Here is a 6,845-nt window from a genome sequence, read left to right on the forward strand (position 1 = left end):
CTGTTACAAATAAAGTCCAGTTGTTTTTGTATTGAACGCTTTTTGAACTATGGTCAGTAGTGTCGAATGTTTTCTTTAATCATCAAAAATATTAACGCAGTTATTTGTTCTTTCAATTCCATGAGAGCCACTGATGTAGTTTTTTGCTCTAAACCCATACTGACTGCTACTTAGAATGTTCTGTTTAGTAATAAATTGATCTAATCGGGTCACAAATAATTTTTCTAAAATTTCTGAAAACTCTTAACAACGATATTGGTCTATAATTATTGAACACACATTTATCACCATTCTTAAAAAGAGGAACTACCTTAGCTACTTTCATACTATCTGGAAATATTCCTGTTAAAAATGATAAATTATAAACATGTAAACGGCTCGATAACAAAACTCATGATGTGCTTTACAAGCATCATATCCATATTTAGCTGTGTGTGGCTGTTTTAGCTGTGTGTAGCTGTTTTAGCTGTGTGTAGCTGTTTTAGCTGTGTGTCTGTCCGGTGTTGACAGATTCTAGCCGTTCTTCACCTTCTTTTGTTCACTCGATGCTGAACGTGTGGCAGCTATCGGAGGACAACACCATCAACAGGACACACAACACCTGGACCTTCGGCTCGTTTGACACCTGATTAACCACAAACATCTATTCTAATGAGTTAACAAAGGGCCCCCTCGGAGGAGCGGGCGGGGTCTCGTACTCCGGGGGTCAACTGTGACATGTGGTTCTCGATCAAACACCAAGTTCAGGCCAGCTGCCCGAGTCGATCTGTTCATCCTCCAAGAACTCCTCGTCCATCTGCTGATGTGCCTCCACGACGGCCCGAGGCGTTCCCGGCGCGTGCAGGATGACACCGATCCCTGCCCCGACGCCCATCCATATTTAAAGGGCTGCGCAGGTGAGCTGGTGGCACGCGTCGGCTCTCCTCTACCTGCAGATGTTTACACGCTCGTCTGATATTTCCTCAAATGACAGCAATAAGATATAATGCTCATCACACAATGATCCGAGGAGCATCGACGGGACACGCCTCATCTGTAAAAGAAGACCGGATCTGTGAAACTCGATCCGTGGACGAGTGCGAGGACAACCAGGACGCCAATTAACTTATAAATACAAGAGGAGACGGCGACATAAAGACCCAATTACACGAGTATTCCTATTGAGTGTCTGTCAGGTGTCACGCTGTGAGCCCCGTGAACACAAGAGAACTAAATCCCTCTCTTTAGGGATTACTGGGACATTTAGAGGAGAGTTGTGCAAAAGTTATGAACAAATAATATCTTACCTGACGTGGACAACGGCCTCTTTGGAAAAAACGAGTTGATCTGAGAGAAGAGCTAAAGGCTAGTCTCTAAAAGGCCGAGACCAGAGCAGGTTGCAGTCAGTTTCACAGTACACGGTTATTCTGGTACAAATATTATGAAACTCCTGAAGGAGGTGGCCCCGGCTGCACCTCCTCAAGGTACAAAGAGTACGCACGACAAAGTAATACCAGTGAAAGCCCAAACAAGCTGATCCTACTGAAGTACTTTCATCACAGATGCTGGCAAGTTTTAAAAACATTTGTTTTTACTGTAGTATTTGCCTGTTTTTATTTCAGTATTTGCCCATTTAAGTAGTAGTACGTCTCCAATTTACTGTAGTATTTGTCCATTTTACCTGCAGTGCTTGCCTAATTTTAATAATTGGTCATTTTTAATTTGCCCAATTTTACTGTAGTATTTGTCAGCTGTAACTGTAATATTAGTCTATTAACTGTAGTATTTTTCCTTTTTTACTGTAGTATTATTTGTCAGTTGTAACTCTTGTATTTGTCAGTTGTAACTCTTGTATTTGTCAGTTTTGACAACAGATTTTGCCTCATTTCACTGTAGCATTTCTCATTTTCACTAATATTGCCCTATTTTACTGTAGTATTTGCCAGTTTTTACTGTAAAATTTGCCCAATTTTACTGTAGTTGCCAGTTTTTACTGTAGTATTTGTCAGTTTTTACTTTAACATTTGCCTAATTTTACTGTAGTGTTTATCAGTTTTTACTTTATTTGTAAGTTTTTACTTTAGCATTTATCAATTGTTACTGTAACATTTGCCTAATTTTACGTATGTCAGTTTTTACTTTAGTACTTGTCGGTTTGTACTGTAACATTTGCCAGTTTTTACTGTAACATTTGCCCAATTTTACTTTAGTATTTGTCAGATTCTACTGTAACATTTGCCTAATTTTACTGTAGTATTTGTCAGTTTTTACTTTAATATTTGTCAAATTTTAATGTAGTATTTGCCAGTTTTTACTGTAACATTTGCCCAATTTTACTGTAGTATTTGTCAGTTTTTACTTTAATATTTGTCAAATTTTAATGTAGTATTTGCCAGTTTTTACTGTAACATTTTCCTAATTTTACTGTAGTATTTATCAGTTTTTACTGTAACATTTGCCTAATTTTACTGTAGTATTTGTCAGTTTTTACTGTAGTATTTGTCAGTTTTTACTTTAGTATTTGTCAGTTTTTACTGTAACATTTGCCTAATTTTACTATAGTATTTGTCAGTTTTTATTGTAACATTTGCCTAATTTTACTGTAGTATTTGTCAGTTTTTACTGTAGTATTTGTCAGTTTTTACTGTAACATTTGCCTAATTTTACTCTAGTATTTATCAGTTTTTACTGTAACATTTGCCTAATTTTACTCTAGTATTTATCAGTTTTTACTGTAACATTTGCCTAATTTTACTCTAGTATTTGTCAGTTTTTACTGTAGTATTTGTCAGTTTTTACTTTAGTATTTGTCAGTTTTTACCGTAACATTTGCCTAATTTTACTCTAGTATTTATCAGTTTTTACTGTAACATTTGCCAAATTTTACTGTAGTATTTGCCTAATTTTACTGTAGTATTTGTCAGGTTTTACTGTAACATTTGCCTAATTTTACTGTAGTATTTGCCTAATTTTACTGTAACATTTGCCTAATTTTACTGTAGTATTTATCAGTTTTTACTTTAGTATTTGTCAGTTTTTACTGTAACATTTGCCTAATTTTACTGTAGTATTTGATGTTTTCATTGGCATTTAGGCTTTTTATTTTGTCTCGTACAGTTTTACGCAGCGATTTTATAAATAATCAATTTAAAGATCTGTTGTTATTGAAGCTTCAGCAGCTCACATCGTTGTTTCAAATAAATAAATATAAAATTACTAAAAGAAACCAAAGCAGCAGCAGCGGTTCTGAGCGGGACAGAATCGGACTCGATCAGAGGAACCGGTCCAACTTCAGCTGATGCTTAAAGTTTTTATTTTATTCAACAGGACGGCGTTAAAACCATCAAAGAAAAGATTAACTGTAAAATGTTAATTACAAACTTTTTCACTCGTGGTAAAAAGAAACTTGGAGCCGATTTCTTTTACACAAACTTTATTCCAAAGAAAAACAAACCTACATCATGTGACAGTGCAGAGATCTAAATAATAATAATAATAATAATAATAATAATAATAATACAAACTGCAGCAAAGAGAGAGTAAAGTACATTTTGAGGTCACTTCACAGAGAGCAGCTGTTTACTGTTTACCTCTACAGCCCCGTGTGTCTAAACAACAACAACAACACATTCTCACCGAGAGTCTTGCATATCGAGCAGTTTGTGAAAAAGTTTCTTAAAAATCTCAACGCGGTCACAGAAGCTGAGCTGAACTCGTCCAAACCGAGAAACAGTTTGAAATAAAAGCTTCAAACTGAGGCGATCTTAAAGTTTTTACATCGGAACTAAGAAAATAAAATGTGAGCGACGTGCAGAAATGTTTAAATGCATCGAGAAGTTTGTATCAAAGGTTCGAACCGCTCCGGTCTTCTGTCAACGCAGCGAAGCCTCGAAAATCTAAAATATTTAATAAAATCAAAACTTACAACAGCATTTTATTGTTCGGTGATTTTGTCACAAAATGTCCAAATGATGTTTAAAAGTTTTCAGTTCATCACGTTCTGTAAAAACTCCCAACTTCGTGCCCAACAGTTTGATCACCAAACGCTCCCGGAACAACCGCCGCCTCTTTGACGGTTTACACAATTATTTGTTCAGAATATTTATACAACAATATTTATACAACACTTTGAGGATTCGGTCGTGTAAGAACTCCGTCAGCAGAACTGAAAATTAGTTTGAAATCCTCCGAGTGTCAAACAGCTGCAGCTCGGAGGAACTGGCGTGAGCTGCAGGAATCAAACATGGCCGCCCCCGTCACCGGGACAGACCGGCTTCGAGTTGACGACAGGAAGTAGACGGAGGCGCCCGTCTTTACCGAGTCTTTGGTGACACCAGCTTGCTCCGACTCGGCATCTTTATTTGAATAAATCAGAAGTTTTAGTTGTTGAGCAGAAAGTGAAGGTTCGGACTCACGTCTTTATGTTAAATCATCAAACTGACAGGAAACGTGATCTGAACTCCTCGGGTCCAGACGTGCTCGTCCGCTGAGCTTTAGTTCCGACGCTACGATGAAACCAACAAACGGCTGCATCAACTAAAACTGGTTTACTCCCAGAACGACCGTTTTTTTTTTTACATGAACTCAACAAAGAACAGAAGAAGAAAAAGACACGTCCAGGTTGTGTGACGAAAACAGCTCAGGGTGAGAGACGGGGTGCTACCTCTCTAACTTTTTAGCTAGCACATCTGAATTGCACACCGCTAGGTTAGCGCTACACCAGTGCTGGGGGTGGGGGCAGTTCAGGAGGCGGGGCACCCTCCTTGTATGATGCAGTGTTTCCTCTACCATTATACAAGCACAGCGCCCCGCCCTGTCCTGTCAACACCCCCCACAACTGACGTACCGCCAAGCCAGTGGCACACAATACAGATGTGCTAGCTTAAAAGCTACAAACGTAGTGCACCGTGTCCCTCATGCGGAGCAGTCTACCCCCGTTCATCGGTCGTCTGTAAACGTTTTGCTTTATTGAAACACTACGAGTTCCTCTGTAGCTGAACGTCGGCTTGTTTTACAGCCGAAACAGTGGAAAATATTTATTTATACACGTCCATCCCAAAACAATCCACTAAACGTTCAGCTGTTGCTCGGACGCGCAGCTACAAAACTCGATGGATCTGCACCGTGAGACCACATGAAGTTTTTTCTTGTAACAGTTTGATCTGCATCCAATCGATCGATAACCTCCAGGTGTGAACGTACCGACAGAAGAACAGTTTGTTCAGAACCAAGGCTCCGAGGTCGCGTGGGTTCAACGAGTCCATCGTGTACCACGTGTTTACGCTTCAAAACCAAGAAAAGTTCATTGAAGATGCGAGAAGATAAAATCAAGTTCCCAACAGAGGAGCAGGTTTGAGCTGAGCCTTCGTCACAAACATAAAACCAGGAACAACTCGCTGGTTCTTCTCGTTGTGTCCAACACGTCAGACCCGACCGACCCTGGACTGAAACACTCGACTTGTTCCAGCAGGAACACGTTGAACCGATCGACGGCTCCACAAACGGAGCTGGACCAGAAGAAACGAGGAAGCACCGAGCCCAACGACAGGAAGTTGATTGACATAATCAGCAGGTCCTCATTAGCACCCGGCGAAGCAGAAAAACACGAGCTCATCCGTTTCATCTGGAACACCGTTACGACTGCGGGAAGGTAAAATAAAAACCGGTTCTGTTGGACGTAACGGCAAAGATTCACAACGAAAGATGAAAACTGAACATTTTCAGCAACGTCTCACCTGCTCTACAGACTGGTTGAACCTTCAGTCCTGTCACAATTTAACTACTCCAAGTGGAGGTCTTTCAAAAAACATCTACAGCAGGTAAGATGATAATCGTTTATAACCTTTCCACAAAATGTCCCGCTTCAAACGTCCAAACCAACATTTCAACAGTTATTCCGAGAAGTCGAAGAGACTTAAGAAAAAAGTACGTTCTGGTTTTAAAGGGCTGTTTTCATGTTTTACCAGTGGATCAGGGTCCTGTAGATTTGCACCAAACAAAGTGAAGTACCGTACGGTAATAACATTCGCCAAACACTAATAAATAATAAAAAATGTGCAGCATTAAGTACAAACGTGCAGCGTACAGCCACGTGTTGCTTAGATACAATCTTCTGCTAAATGAAAGTATTAAGGTTGATCGATCAGATCAATACGAAGAGTCGAGGCCAACGAGTTGAACTCCAGCATCCGACTCTAATGTAAACATTACCTGAAGACGTCTGAAGAATGATTATATTGCACTTTTAGTCAGTAAATTAAAACGTCCAGTGAATAAACAGACTGTTGATTAAAAAGTAGAATTAAAATTCATCACAAAATAAATAAAATACAAACGTACATCTGTTCTTGGAAAAAAAAAGCTGAATGTAATGAGTTAAAGATGCTTGACGTTTCCAGTTCGTCCAGACGGATCCGCACGCATTAAACAAACGTCAACTGTAAACACTGTAACTACTGATTCAGCTCCACAACCACGAGCAGATTGTAGCAAATGGCACCGATCGGAAAACACTAATGTGGAAGTTTTTTACAACCGTACGAGCAGGAAGAACTTTAGTAACACTAACGTCAAAAAAACGTTGACTTTATAAAAATTATTATAGTGTACGAACTAATTTAGTTTAAGCACCGTAAAATGAACAACAAAAAACAAAGACTGTAATAAACTTATGATTGTAATAAATTTGTATGACTAATAAACTTGTATGATGCAAGTGTAATAAATGTGGATGAATTATAATAAACCTGTATGACTGTAATAAACCTGTATGACTGTAATAAACCTGTATGACTGTAATAAACTTGTATGACTGTAATAAACCTGTATGATGTAGGTGTAATAAATCTGGATGAATTGTAATAAAC

This window comes from Nematolebias whitei, chromosome 1 (assembly GCF_014905685.2).
Source record: "Nematolebias whitei isolate Nwh7 chromosome 1, NemWhi1, whole genome shotgun sequence".
Taxonomy (NCBI): Eukaryota; Metazoa; Chordata; class Actinopteri; order Cyprinodontiformes; family Rivulidae; genus Nematolebias; species Nematolebias whitei.